Source organism: Bufo bufo, chromosome 9 (assembly GCF_905171765.1).
Source record: "Bufo bufo chromosome 9, aBufBuf1.1, whole genome shotgun sequence".
Taxonomy (NCBI): domain Eukaryota; kingdom Metazoa; phylum Chordata; class Amphibia; order Anura; family Bufonidae; genus Bufo; species Bufo bufo.
Genome location: NC_053397.1, coordinates 169,494,389 through 169,508,533, shown reverse-complemented (window position 1 = coordinate 169,508,533; position 14,145 = coordinate 169,494,389). Strand labels below are relative to the sequence as shown.

Below are 14,145 nucleotides of genomic sequence, written 5' to 3'. Positions count from 1 at the left end.
GAAACCTACTGTATATCTTCATTACAGCTTTTACATTTGTGTTGTATATTTTTGACCCTAAGCTTTCATAGCTGTTTTGTGATGGTTATTAATATGTGCTAGCCTCACATTGTTGTTGTTTTTCTTTATATATATACACGTAAATCAGTTAGCCTTGACATAACTTTATGGATCCATATTTGTAGAAGTTGCGCAAAATATATGTAGCACTTTTTAATTGGTGCACACAGAATGTTAAAGGGGGTCGATTTCAAAGACCCTGTTAGAGCATTCGAAGTTAACAGAGGAGTTCCCGCATTCAGGACCTCCGTCAATTAGCTGGAGTGTACGGCCTTTGATTTTAACAGGTAAGAACTAAGAAGTAATACTTTACTTCCCCTTTAGGGGTGCTGTAGGAAGGGGCAGACTAGGAACTTCAAGTGGACCTGGCAAAAATAAATAAAAGTGTCCCCAAGTTGTAGGCGTGTCAAAAATGACAGAAGGTGGCAAGTTGGGAGAAGGCAGGTCCAAATTGACTGAAGGCAACATAAGTAGGCAGGGCCAACACAAGCCAGAAGTAGGCAAGGCCAGCAATACCACACCAGCAGAGCCAAATACCATAACGCAGCACAAAATACCGCCTTATCACCATACTGAGGACGGTGATACAGTTCGGATTTTTGAAAGATCTTTCTAGTAAAAAATGGAAGTTAGAATGCGAATAATACCTTTAAAAAAGGTTTAAGTTTAGAAACCACTTAAATAACAATTACCAAGCTAATCGTCCAAATTTACTAATCATTTTGCGCCAAAAATCTGTCAAAAAAAAAAGTTTGTGCAAATTGTCACTATTTGTCACATCTAGGGTTTGTATACTTTTTTCCGACATGAAAAGGAGTGGGGTTAGCTGAAAGTAGGTGTAACTCTGCAGGAAGGAGGGGGGGGGAGACCTTAGATGCACAATTTTGCACCAAAATTTTGGAGCAATTCTGGCATAAAAATCTGTCTCAAAGTAAGCAATAGTTGTTTTAAAGTCAGAGAAAAGTGTCCATTGCTGCACCAGATTTATCATCCAGCCTGAGACCCTGTGATAAATCTGGTGCAGGTCTAGACATTAAAAATGTATAATAACTACTGAGTTATTCAATGAAATCTTTATAGCGCCACCTGCTGTTTGCTCTTTTTCTAATCTCTCTGCCCTGTTCACTGAGACAGAAGCAAATGCTAAGTTCCATCCTACAACTGTCACCAGCTGCAGCAGAAAAGACACGCCTTTGTGAAAGAACAGTGATGAGCGGCAGGGGCAATATTCGAATTTGTGATATTTCGCAAATATTTGAGCGAATATTCATCATATATTCTCAAATTCTAGAATTCGTGATCTCCAGTCATTATTTTTTTGATTGCAAAAATCGGCAATCAGAAAATTTGCGATACAAAAATCTGCGATCAACACTACTCCTAAAGTCAAAGATATTGCAGCCTTCTCATTGGCCCACAAGTAAGAAGCAGTGAGGCATCATGGGTACTGCGGAAAAAAAAATTGAGAATATTCGCGATTACGAAGATATAGCACTATATTATAGATATTCGCAAATTCTCGAAGTGCCAATATTCGCTATAAAAATTTGCGATTAGAATATTCGCGATCAACACTACGAAAGAACACGGCCCCTAAGCTGACAATATTTTGGCCGATAATCGCTAACATGTGCTTGCATGAACGCTTGTTAGCGATCAACTTGCAGTATAATACTGCCGCCGATTGCCCAATGCTTAAAAATCGAATGGCAGATTGGGCTGTCTAAGGCTACTTTCACACCTGCGTTCGGGTGTCCGCTTGTGAGCTCCGTTTGAAGGGGCTCACAAGCGGCCCCGAACGCATCCGTACTGCCCTAATGCATTCTGAGTGGACGCGGATCCGCTGAGAATGCATCAGTCTGGCGGCGTTCAGCCTCCGCTCCGCTCAGCAAGCGGACACCTGAACGCTGCTTGCAGTGTTTGGGTGTCCACCTGGCCGTGCGGAGGCGAGCGGATCCGTCCAGACTTACAATGTAAGTCAATGGTGACGGATTCGTTTGAAGATGACACCATATGGCTCAATCTTCAAACGGATCCGTCCCCCATTGACTTTCAATGTAAAGTCTGGACGGATCCGTTCAGGCTACTTTCACACTTAGAATTTTTTTTAAACTATAATGCAGACGGATCCGTTCTGAACGGATACAAACGTCTGCATTATAGGAGCGGATCCGTCTGTGCAGACATCAGACGGACCCGCTCCGAACGCTAGTGTGAAAGTAGCCTAATAGCGATCTGATGCTGGCAAATCACTAGGCAGTATGGAGACGAGTGATGGCATAACAATCACTCCTCTCCATGCTGCGGAGGAAATCACTGCATGTAATAGTAGCTGTCTCCTCCGCTAGCTAGCAAGCGATTGCCAGGAGAGAACTATATGCCCCTTGAGAACAAAAGGATTGGCAAGCAAAAACAGGCAGCCTACCAAAGTTTAGTCTGAGCTCGAAATATTGGAAATATTGTTGTTATAGATTTGTTGTCTACTCTACAACTTACCAAGGTTCCTCAACTCATTGAGTAACACCAACTGGTCATAACCTGAAGATAATCCTTAGGGCCCATGCACATGACGCAAAACACGGATCCGCCCCAAAAAACGGATGACATCCGTGTGACATACGTTTTTTTTTTTTTTGTGGATCCATTGCAACATTGCCTGTCCTTGTCCGCAAAACTGACAAGAATAGGGCATGTTCTATTTTTTTGCGGAACGGACATACGAACATACAGAAACGTAATGCACATGGAGTTATTTCAGTTTTTTTTTTTTGTGGACCCATTGAAGTGAATGGTTACGCATAGGGGCTGCCAAAAAAAAACTGAACGGACACGGAAAGAAAATACTGTCGTGTGCATGAGCCCTTAGAAAGTATAATGCTCCATTCACACGTCCGTAACGTGTTTTGCTGATCCACGGATACACAAAACACAGACAGCGGCAATGTGCGGTCCGCATTTTGCGGACCGCACATCGCCGGCACTAATGGAATATGCCTATTCTTGTCCGCAATTGCGGACAAGAATAGGACATGTTCTATTTTTTTTCGGGAACGGAAATGTGGACCCGGAAGTGCTGGTACGCATTTCTGGAGCCGGGCTGCACATCGTGCGGCCCCATAGAAATGAATGGGTCTTCAATTCCGTTACGCAAAATGCGGAACGAAATTGCGGACGTGTGAATGGACCCTAACTGTGATAATTCTTAATGCACAGACCTATGCAGTTATAAGAAGCTCCTCAAATGTTGGAGGTATATTAGGACTAGCGTTCTGAAACATTAGTCTGTACTAAAGCATATGAGAACAGTAGGTTTTATACACAGTCCCTGTGTTTCAGAGAGTCTGAATTATATTTGTCTTTAGCAATAGTCCATCTGTGCCCTTTTGTTTGCTGCCCTTGGTATCGACTTCAGCCACCAATCATTGTCCCTTATTGTTAGCCAAACAGTACGCTGGAACACATCTAGTGTTTTTTATTGACTACTCCTCATGTCAACCTGGACGTGTAGTTGGAGCTTGGCGCAATGAGGCTTATAAAGACTAGTATGCTGTATGGCAGGCATGCTCAACCTGCAGCCCTCCAGCTGTTGCAAAACTACAACTCCCAGCATGCCCGAAGAGCCAACAGCTATCAGCCTACAGCAGGGCATTGTGGGAGTTATAGTTTTACAACAGCTGGAGGGCCGCAGGTTGAGCATGCCTGCTGTATGGGGACTGCAACTATTCCCACTGCATTAACTATTATCACACAGTCAAAGAAGCAGATTTACTAATCCTATAGATGGTGTAAGTATAGACAGGCTGTCTAGACCTGCACCAGCCAAGGGCTCCGGCTGGATGAAAAATGGGGTGCAGGGATAGAGACTTTGGGGGAGATTTATCAAAGAGTGGTGTTTTACGCCAGTCTTAGAAATTTCCTGTGCTGCCGGAGTATGCAGCTAATTCATAGTGAGGTGCGGGCCTCATCATATACTAGGAGCATCCTCCGGGAGCCCAGAATAAAATCGATGGCAGCTCAGAGATGCAATTTTTGAGGCGCAAATGAAGATAAATGTGACTTGTTGTCCCCACCCACTCCCACCTTCTCCACCCTCTAATCTGTTGCAAGTGGAGTTTAAAATGTCGTAAAAAAAAACACAAGGTTTGTGACTTTTTTATGCCAAAAAGAGGCACAGGGAGATGATAAATCTCCCCCTTTGTCTAATTGTATACCAGCTATTGGTTGGATTTTGTTGAGACTGAATTTCACGCAACAATTTTGGTATGCCTCCTTTCCGGCTAAGCCCCACTGTCACACCTGTGACAGGTCTTAGAAGGTCTGAAAGATTATCTGCACATTAGTGATCTGACAGCCTCTTTTGGTTTCACTTTGTCTGTGTGTTGCTGGTATGTCCACACCTCCTGTTCAGGTGTGGATCATGTGACCTTTAACTATCCCTATTTAGTCTGACTTTACCCATCACTACTTGCTCTGGATAGCTTCATTTGGTTTTGGAAGAGCTGGAGTGTGGTTGAAGTCCTGTTCATCCATCATCCTCAGAAGTTAAGTGTTCCGCTTGTTGTGTTTTGTATCCCTCCCCCCCCGGTTGTTTACTAGACCTCAGTGAGACGCTGGTTCCTTCACCAGGGAAGGAACGGGTTGTCTCTGCCCTGTCATTACCTTTAGGGCATCTGAGGGTCACCAGAGTTTTCTAGGTTACTATGTATGGGCATCTCTACCATCGAGAGGTGCCCATACGGATAGGAGTTAGGGACAGGAGCAGAGTTTTATAGTTGGTGACCATTTTCCTTCCCTAGCGGTGAGGCCTAGTGTCTTTCCCCTTCCTTCTTGTTGTCTTTTGGTGTTCTCCCCTACTACATCCGTGACACCCACCCATCCCACTATGCCTTACCCACTTTTCAAGCAAAAACTAGTTGTGACAGATCCTAAGCACACACAAATAAGTAAATAAGGGCCACTGCATTATTGACTCTAAGGCTCATTCACATGACCGTGAGCCCATGTAAAAACGGATCCTCAAAAAAAATGGATGACATCCATGTAATGTACATGTTACATCCGTTTTTTTGCGGGTCCATTGTAACAATGTATCAACTTGCAGGATAACAGACTGAACTGGATGGACAGATGTCTTTTTCCGGCCTTATAAACTATGTTACTATGTTAATGCCTGTCCTTGTCCTCAAAACGGACAAGAATAGGGCATGTTCTATTATTTTGCGGAACAGACTTGTAGATGTATGGATATGGAATGCACACATAGTCATTTCCGTTTTTTGGGGCACCATTGAAATGAATGATTCCGCATATGGTCCACACAAAAAAACGGAACGGACTCGGACAAAAAAGTGCATGAGCCCTAAGATATAGTCTGCGTGACTGAGCATGAGTCTAAACCTGGCCAGGCACATTAGATGTGTGTTGACCAAAACCGACAATTTCAGCCGGATCGGCCAACTATCCAATTGCGGGGGCTCCCAGGGGCAGATGTCGGGGGAGAGAAGGATCACTCATGTTGCTTTTCAACATGTCCTGTCCTTTTGTTCTCAGGGAGATAAGCTGCTACCAGTCTAGCTGTGCTTTTCTCCCTTCTCCTATTCACAGCATATGCGTCTACAGCCGTGCATGCGTAATGGAGAATTGGGAGAGAATAAACAGTTGGTTGAAGGACAGTTCAGATATTTCTTGTGTATGGCCAGTTTAAATTGATAGTAATGGTGGGGGGGGGGGGGGGGACTATTATAAAAATGCAGATGTTGAATAATACACAGCTGTTTGTGTAGCTTGACATGTAAAATTGTGTTACTGTATAATGCAATGTATATTAATAGGCGCTTTATGAATAGGAATTAAAAGGGGTTGTCTTGTGTAGAAACCCAAATATATGTACATCTTATTATGGACTTATTAGGGAACCATCACACTGAAAATTCTGATCAGTCTGCAGGCAGCATATTATACAACAGGAGGAGCTGTGCAGATTGATATCTAGTTTTGTGGGAAAAGATTAAGTAGAATCTGTAATCTATTCATTTAAACCTCTGCTTATTCTCGGTTTAGAAGTCCAGTCGGTGGTCCTACTTAGGATTGACAGCCTTCCCTAAAGTATGCATGCAGAGATAGCTGTCAGTCATTCATTAGCACCGCCCACTGGACTCCTAACCACAGAATAAGCAGACGTTTATAAAATACAAGCTAGAGGGAAGCTTTTCCTACAAAACTATACATCAATCTGCTCAGCTCCTCCTGCTCTATAACATGCTGCTTGCACATTGGACTGCGTTTTTAAGCTGACAGGTCGCCATAGTACAAAGTAGGATAAAGGAAGTACATTTATAAGCATGTACATACAGTATGTTGGGCTGTTACATCCATGGACTCAGCCAAAGTAACCGAACAGTTACTTTGCTGGTTGCATTTATAGAAATCAAAATTATGCTGCATAAAAACAAGGTTTATTTCACAAAATGACATTTTTCATTTCATGACTAAACCGTCTTATTCACAAAGGCCAGATGCTGTTCAAACATTTTTTTTTGGGACTTAATGTTTATTCTGCTTATGACGCGTGGGATCACTCAGCTTTTTGTACCTTTATTAACGCAAGAATATCCATATAGTCTGATAACATACTGCAAATACCTAATACTTGCACTAAGTGTGATTACAACTGCAGGGGATATTGAACCATTCAGATGCAGAGCTGATTCACATAGTATAAAATGTACTACCATGTATTGGTCAAATTGGTCATAGAGTAAAGTGAGAGTAAAGGCCCTTTCACCTGGACCAAGGCTTTTTTTTTCTACAATACTCACAGTATACACTCACCTAAAGAATTATTAGGAATACCTGTTCTATTTCTCATTAATGCAATTATCTAGTCAACCAATCACATGGCAGTTGCTTCAATGCATTTAGAGGTGTGGTCCTGGCCAAGACAATCTCCTAAACTCCAAACTGAATGTCAGAATGGGAAAGAAAGGTGATTTAAGCAATTTTGAGCGTGGCATGGTTGTTGGTGCCAGACGGGCCGGTCTGAGTATTTCACAATCTGCTCAGTTACTGGGATTTTCACGCACAACCATTTCTAGGGTTTACAAAGAATGGTGTGAAAAGGGAAAAACATCCAGTATGCGGCAGTCCTGTGGGCGAAAATGCCTTGTGGATGATAGAGGTCAGAGGAGAATGGGCCGACTGATTCAAGCTGATAGAAGAGCAACGTTGTAAGATCCTCACCTGCTTTGCACTCCAGGGGAACCAAGAGGGGTCCTCGTGGAGTTGCGGGACAGGTTATGCGTGTCTCTGATGCACCAGCGCTGACCCCTTTGCGAGCCAGTGCGGGGATGCGTTCGTGTGGACATCGGAGGGGAGGACCGTCGGAGTCCCGGGGACAGAGTGGCCAGGCGAGTGACAAGACGCCGCGGCCAGGGTTGTCTCCGGTGTCTCCTGCGACTTCCGTTTCCGCATCTGGGTCCACGCGCTCGCATACTCGCGCTGAGTCAATCATGCGTCCGTGCTTACGCACGAGGGCAGGTTCGCAAAGGGATACACGGTCGCGAGTACGCGCTTCGTCGACCAGTGGCGCATAATATACTGACTCACAAGAGCAAAGTGGATTAGGGAGCCAGCCATGGGTTAATCAACTTGTGATTGCCTTAGGCCATGTACTCAGGTGCAGGGCAATTTGTTCACCTATGGTAGTGGACACTTGTCACCCTGGGATTGGTCAGCAGGCATTTAAAAGGAGGTCTCTCAGGGTGATCAGTGCCCACTGTTATTTTCCCTCAACCAGGTATAGGTCACAACTGCTAGTGACTGAAGACTGCCAGGAACTTTGTCCTTTGCAGCGGACCCAAGATCTGGAGTGACTCGACTGCCAAGTGCACAGCATCATTCAGCACTGGTTGGGACTATTCCTGGAATCTCCTTGCCTGGTTTTTGTTATTATTCCTTGTTACCAGCAAGTGTCCTGGACGTTTATGTTTCTGGTGAATAAACACCTTTTTGCTTTCATCACTGGTCTGTTTGTTGGTGCCTTGCATTACAAACGTTGACTGAAATAACCACTCGTTACAACCGAGGTCTGCAGCGAAGCATTTGTGAAGCCACAACACGCACAACCTTGAGGCGGATGGGCTACAACAGCAGAAGACCCCACTGGGTACCACTCATCTCCACTACAAATAGGAAAAAGAGGCTACAATTTGCACAAGCTCACCAAAATTGGACTTTTGAAGACTGGAAAAATGTTGCCTGGTCTGATGAGTCTCCATTTCTGTTGAGACATTCAAATGGTAGAGTCCGAATTTGGCGTAAACAGAATGAGAACATGTATCCATCCTCTGATGGCTACTTCCAGCAGGATAATGCACCATGTCACAAAGCTCGAATCATTTCAAATTGGTTTCTTGAACATGACAATGAGTTCACTGTACTAAAATGGCCCCCACAGCCACCAGATCCCAACCCAATAGAGCATCTTTGGGATGTGGTGGAACGGGAGCTTCGTGCCCTGGATGTGCATCCCTCAAATCTCCATCAACTGCAAGATGCTATCCTATCAATATGGGCCAACATTTCTAAAGAATGCTATCAGCACCTTGTTGAATCAATGCCACGTAGAATTAAGGCAGTTCTGAAGGCAAAAGGGGGTCCAACACCGTATTAGTATAGTGTTCCTAATAATTCTTTAGGTGAGTGTATATAGACTGCTGAAAAATGGCTACAAAAAATAAAATACTATGGGGGTAATTTATTAAGCTTAAATACGGCTGCATTAGGCGTATTTCAGGCGCAGATTGCGGCGCAACAACAAGTTGCGCCGCAATCTGCGGCTTCTCCCCGCTCACCCGAGGTCTAAAAAAGTGGGCATGGGATGGACGGGGAAGGAGTCTCATTTACCATTTTCTACACCTGTTTCAGGCATAGAAAAAGGTCTAAATGTAAGACAGCTAGGAAGCCGTCTTACAATTAAAACTGGCGGAGGATCCGACAAAGTTATGGAGAGGCCGGCGCCTCTTCATACCTCTGGCGGATCCTCCGCCAGCTTAGGGGTTTATTAAGACCGGTGTATAAAACGCTGGTCTTAATAAATGTGCCCCTATATAGCAAAAATAATTCAATGAGTGAAAAGTTTCATTTCAACATATTGCTCATAGAGTAAAATAAGAGTGAAGGCCTTCTCACCTGGACCAAGGATAGGGCCAGTTATCAAAAAGGAACATTCCTGCAAACATTCATTCCATATAATTTGCCTGTGAAAAGGAGCCTAAAAATCCTTATTTGTCAGCAGCACATGGTCCCATGCAAACAGGGATGTGCTGCCAACAAACTAGGAAACTGTGTGGGGGTTAACAATCATAATAGTGATCATTCATCCCTATATGCCATTGATCAAATGCAGTAAATGAGTGGGAATAGAATTGAATAAACGTCCTTATCCCAAACCATTGCCCACACTATCAGCCTATGTAAAGGGACCCTTATTCCTGGTGTTTTTAGATTACTTTTTTTTATCAGCAAAGAGTGAAAGATCAGCAATATTCAAAGTTAGAACCTCCCCCAATACATCACAAGAACCCATTATTACTCAGTTCCTTTAAATTACTCATTGCTGTTTAAAACCTGAACCATCTCTTTAACAGAGGCAACAAGAATTGACTTTGGCACTCTGGGACATTGGGCATTTTATGCATTTTTTTTTATCATTACTTCTTTTTTCCACATTACGTTGTGTTACAGGATTTACATGACGAACCACTCATTGTAAGCATTCATGCGTGTCCCTGTGACACTATTGTACTGAGACAGATTTATTAATGTTGTTCCAAAACATCTAATTAATGTATTTGTATATATATATAGCCACTGATTGACCAGCTATGATGCATGATGAAGTTACAGCCTGCATTGTTTTTCTCACATTGTATGTACAGCACATTTCACGTCGTAAAAATAGCTGCTACCGAATTAGTATTGTCACCTGCTATAAGCTTCACTAGTGAAATCGAGAAAATGTGCCATCTGTAAGAAGAACTCTTTGGCCTGTAGTCAGCCTTCTCCTATTACTATTATTGGCTTATAAATGTAATTGTGTAGTCATGTCACATGGACAGATAACTCTATAGAATTTCACAACAGGTCTTGATTCAACATGGTTGTTCAATTCAGTTACCACCCAACAGACATGATCGAGACAATGATGATATCTGAAAGCACAAATTTGATTCAATACTCCAAGTTAGGGCTAAACCTTAAAAAGACCACAATGTAGCCTAATGATATGCCCCATTTGTGCTTTGATCTGATTCCTTTACTTTGGATTCACCCATGTTAGTTAAAAGGGTTGTCTACGTGTATTCATTTTCTTTTTATATGGCTTTTACAGTGGGTTAAAAATCAAGAAGCCATTCTCACTGTCAGCTATCCCCCACCTCTGCCATTTGAATGCTTTTCCTTTTCCCACTGCGCTCCACCTGCTCTTCCTACGAAAACCTGGAGAGGCCTAATCAACCAGTCACTGCCTATGGGGGTGACCCACGTCAAGCTGTGATTGGCTGAGTGGGCCTTTCCTGGTGTTTCCTAAGTGTTGAGGTGGGACCAGGCATTGGAGAGCAGCAGGGACTGGAGCAGCGTCAGAACAACAGCAGTGGGAGGATCAGTGATGGGGGAGTATGGTTTCTTTTTTTTAAATTGTAACCTATTGTGAACCATACAGTATATGAAAAATGATTGCAGCTGCCAAGACCTTTGGCAGGTCTTGACATAGGAAGATCACACATTGTCATTGAAGAAAATGGACATTCTAAAGTCCCATCGGTTTTATTGAGCACCCTATATTGCTTTATATTCCCATCAGTCCTGCAATTTAGTTTAGGGGATCCACAATCTGAAAGAGGTTATACTTTTTTTTAAACTTAGAGCCTTAGGTTGGATAGCGTATCAATATCAAATCGGTGAGCGTCCGACACTCAGCGCCTCTACAGCCCATTGTTTACATTGATCCGAATATTGATTTCTGCTGCTGGACATCATACTTACAGTAGTGGTGGTGCAGGTTATTGCAGGTTTGTCCTAGTCACTTGAATGGGAAAGAGTTGCTATACCCTGCATGGCCACCACTAAAAAGACAATGTTCCTTAGTGCACACCAATGTTCATCCAAGCGCCATGGCCCCTTCGAACAGCTGATCTAAATTCCGACCTCCACCAATAGGATAGACCATCAATTTTAAAACCCTGAATAATCTCTTTTAATAAACTAGTTCAACATAATAAAATGCAAATCTAAAACTGTGGTTGCGTTATCTGGCCACCAGACAACATTTAAGAATCATCCCCAACATGATACGTGCCCCAAAAATGGAACGCAGTGACTCAATTAATATCAAACTGGCACACCAGACTGTATTCCAGAAACATAAATTTTTCCTCACTGTTCGCCAAACCATAAAGCTGCCATTACTATGTCACCATATTAGAGTTCGTGGCACTGTCTAAATTCTGTCCTATTTTATAATGGGTCCCTTGGCCATTGCAAGAGGAGGCACGACTTCAGATACAACACAATCGCTTCACTTTGCTTGATTCTTGAGGAAGTCAATGGAAATAATGAGGACCATATGCACTTTAAAGCAATTTATTTACTGTAACATTAGGTGGAAAGTGGATTTTATTTTACCGGTTTTAAGATCTTCAGTTTTCATACATCACCTTTATTTAACCCATTACACTATAAAAGGCACTCTGACTTTCCATCCAGAGTTGAGGTGTCGCACCTCCATAGAGCTTTATATATGGACAAGCAGTCTATACTGGTTTTTATTTATCTACGCTTTGTTTCCATGGAGACTGTTGTGTAGTTGTGCATACATAAACAAATACACTGGGGGAGATTTACGAAGCAAAATGCACCAGAATTCTGGCACAATTTGTGCCAAAAAACTGACGTACATGCTTTACACCACATTTACTGAGTGTTTTAGACAGCTTTCGGCTTGTCCAAAAAAAAGGAGACATGACTTGGTGAGAAAGAGGATATGGCTTACCAGAAAATGTTTATGGTTTAAAATTCAAGAATTTGTAAAAAAAATTGCACCAAAATGGTGCAAAATAAGCCAACCAATAGGTGGTGTGAACTTAGAGTAGACAGTCTAAAGATGCCCCACATCTATCATCCAGCATGAGCCATCGTGATAGATCTCGGGTATCTTTAGACTGTCTAGTCTATGTTTACACTGTCTAAATCTAAGATCATATTAGTAAATCTACCCCAATATGTCCGTACACCTCTGAGATCCCAACCTAAGACCTGATTCAGGACCATAAGAGTAAATAGTCCACTTTTGGTATTGAGTTTAACAAATTTAATTTCTGGAAACTTGAGAACCTCCATGAGACTGGAGCTACTACTGTAAAGGGAAAGAAACGCATTTTATGTTATTACGTGTGAACTCCAGTGATACATCTCAATCAAGGCCAAAATATTGGAGATTAACATTTAGATTTCAACATTTATGGGAAAGCCCTCTGGAAAAAAAATGTTGGAGCTACCCACAGAATAATCATGACTGGACATGCATGGGTGTTGGAAAATATCTAATCATTATCACATGGTGGAAAGGATGTTTCTAACAGATAAAAACAATGACTAAAGGAATCCACAAAATCTGGTCTTGATCCAAGTCTTAAGAAGGTGGCTACCCTCAGACACCAATGAACACAGGAATGATCCAGATCCTAGCTGGGACTTCTGCAATCATTACAGGACAGATGCAAGCAGGAAAATATGCAGTAGACCTATGTCACAATCCTATATTAGCTAACAGCACAGATGCACATACAGTAGGCTTGAACGAATACAAATCAAGACACAGAAACAGCACTAAACAGCTTGCTGGACCTGCACAAACCATCATAAAGTCCAATATCAGGAACTCGTACAATAAGACATTACGCTGAGACACAGGGTAGCAGATGCCTTGAAAAATAATTGGCATATGCCAATATCATAAAAAAACACAAAGCATCATGGGTGAATATGACAGTATGGATACTACTGCACACATGCCTACATAGACACGGATCTGCACACACTGGCATTTAACTGGCGGAGATACAGTATATCTGCATATCCAGTCAGATGCACTGATTAACCCAACCAGACACATGTAATGAGTTACACAGGCAATATCCCTGATAAATGAACCCATCTCAAATCAGAACACACCCAAAGTGATCGCAAAAACCAACACTCAACATTCACGTGTTTGACATGACATTAGAATTGCAGCTTTATCACTTGGGTTTTCATACTTATACGTTCTGTAATTGCTGTAATACATTGCAAAATGCTCGCACCTCATTGAATAAAAGGAATATGTAGAATGCAGCAAATAGCCAGGGCATAGCACAATCCATTGTATAGTCAGGCATGCATGTACATGTACACATATAGGTTTACTCACATACATATATATACAGACACAAAATATCTATGTGACCACTCACGCAGTTCACCAGCGTCTCTGTATTATCGGTCCCTGGTTCTCATCTCTATGGCATTAGGGATCTGCTCATCCGCTTAGCAACCGGTGTCCCTGTCACTTTTCTTGCTCTTCTTGTCACTGACGCTCCCCCCTTTACGGTGTCACCAGCCGAGCTGTGTCCCTTGCGGCGCCAGAGACAGGCACCCAGACAGAAATCTTTCCAGATCTCCCCAGCTGTCTTACTCCAACAGATAGGCACCCACACAGCGAGAGAGAGAGAGAGAAAAGAAGGGAGGGGAGCAGAAATAGGAGGAGGATAGAAAAGGGAAAGAATACAGCAAACGGAACACAGTGATGGATGAAAGAGGATGGATGAAAGAAGCAGGCGACAGACGGAAAAGAAAAATCCTGTATTATACCAATTCAGAATAGCTAAGGTCTAGAAGGAACAGGGTGAGAGAAAAGAAGCAGTGTGAATGAGGCATTAGACGCTGCATAAGAGATGAGAGACATCTAGCAAATAAAAGGCAGTAGCATGATGGATGATAGGCGCACAGTGAGCGAGAGAGAAAGGGAGCATAAAATCAAAGTGGTGG

The 14,145-nt window shown here is 42.8% G+C and overlaps 1 protein-coding gene across 1 annotated transcript in view; it reads right to left on the bottom strand.

Annotated features, from left to right (window-relative positions):
* Positions 1 to 13,788, bottom strand: part of ELFN2 (extracellular leucine rich repeat and fibronectin type III domain containing 2) — a 159,630-nt gene extending 145,842 nt beyond the window's left edge. Inside the window, exon 1 of the mRNA XM_040407313.1 lies at positions 13,572 to 13,788. The gene's annotated coding sequence lies outside the window, so the exon portion shown is untranslated. The remainder of the gene's footprint in view (positions 1 to 13,571) is intronic.
* Positions 13,789 to 14,145: the final 357 nt, after the last annotated feature.